The sequence below is a fragment of the Acyrthosiphon pisum genome, chromosome A2, assembly GCF_005508785.2.
Source record: "Acyrthosiphon pisum isolate AL4f chromosome A2, pea_aphid_22Mar2018_4r6ur, whole genome shotgun sequence".
Lineage (NCBI taxonomy): Eukaryota > Metazoa > Arthropoda > Insecta > Hemiptera > Aphididae > Acyrthosiphon > Acyrthosiphon pisum.
The window spans coordinates 25,669,654-25,671,068 of record NC_042495.1 but is presented as its reverse complement, the minus strand read 5'-3'; positions in this window follow the sequence as shown (position 1 = coordinate 25,671,068).

Here is a 1,415-nt window from a genome sequence, read left to right as displayed (position 1 = left end):
GAATAACATGCACGTTTTCCTGTTTGGAAAATGAATGACATATAATCAATAATGTAAGCTTTAATAAAAACACGTAATTTGTAGGTTTTTTAAGACAGAAGGTTAGCCTTATAGAGTTAAAGTGAGGAATGTTATTAAAAATAGGTGTACCTACCTAATCTATGCAACTTATCTAATAAAGTTTATAATATATTAATACATAATTTATATTTTTTAATCAAAATTCGATTACAGTAGAACTCCGATTATCCGGACTAATTAATGTCAAGGGTGGTCCGGATGATTGCCATATGACATTTTAAATGATATATAGTGACATTGTAACACGACAATTCACTCGTTATTACAATTGAAAGACTAAACTGTTCGACGATTAGACATCAACTGACCATTGGCGGAATTCTCTGTGTTTTGTTGGAAGTTTTTTTACGATAATTCAGTTTTTAAGTGAGTTATGACCATTTTTAATTTAAATTTATGATACACTCTATAACTCACATAAAAACTGAATTATCGTAAATTAACTTGCAACAAAACACAGATAATGTTCTTACCATCAAGATTCATAATAGTTGATTTGCTTTAATTTTTAAACTAATGGCATAAAACTTGAATTTCTGAACGTAAATTTGGTATGTTACTCTTTTGTCAGACGGAGAAAACACATGCGGGTGTGGCGTTCTTTTAAGTATATATATGTCTAATACATAGACTGATATACCGTCTCCGCTCAGAATCGTTTTTCTTATACAGTGATATTATATCATTGAATTCAAATTTAATACTGTCCATTATACAGTGACCCACTTCTAACCTACTGTACAGCAGAGCGACATCCACTTACCCACCTTTTTTAAGTTCTTTAATTTGATAATTGATAAATTGATATCGGTATCACTTTATCCGCTGACACACACAAATATGTGTAAATGGTAAGTGGCTACTGACAGGGGCGGACTGGCTATTTTTGGCCCGTGGTGCAAAATTAATTAGGAGCCCGTAATTTTTTTTCAAACCTATCTAAATTAGGAAAGAGCCCTTAGTTTTATAAGTAAATATAAAAAAAAAATTAAGGATAACATGTTGTTTATTTGTAGAGATGTTGAAATATGTTATTTTATTTTTATTTTGTATAATTCCGTATTATACCAGTATTATACCGTATACCGACTGTGGTAATCGGGGGCCCGGATCATAAATACAAACGGGGGCCCGGGGTGCTACTTGGTGTATAGCACCCTGGGCCAGTCCGCCCCTGGTTACTGATAGACAAAAGACATAATAATAATAATATGCATCTATTCTATCTAAAAATATCTTTACTATACACTATACAGTATATACACAGAATGTATGAACGGTAAAATGTAATGTGTTAACTATAAAAATATGTTTTTATTAAGTATGTTTTTGAT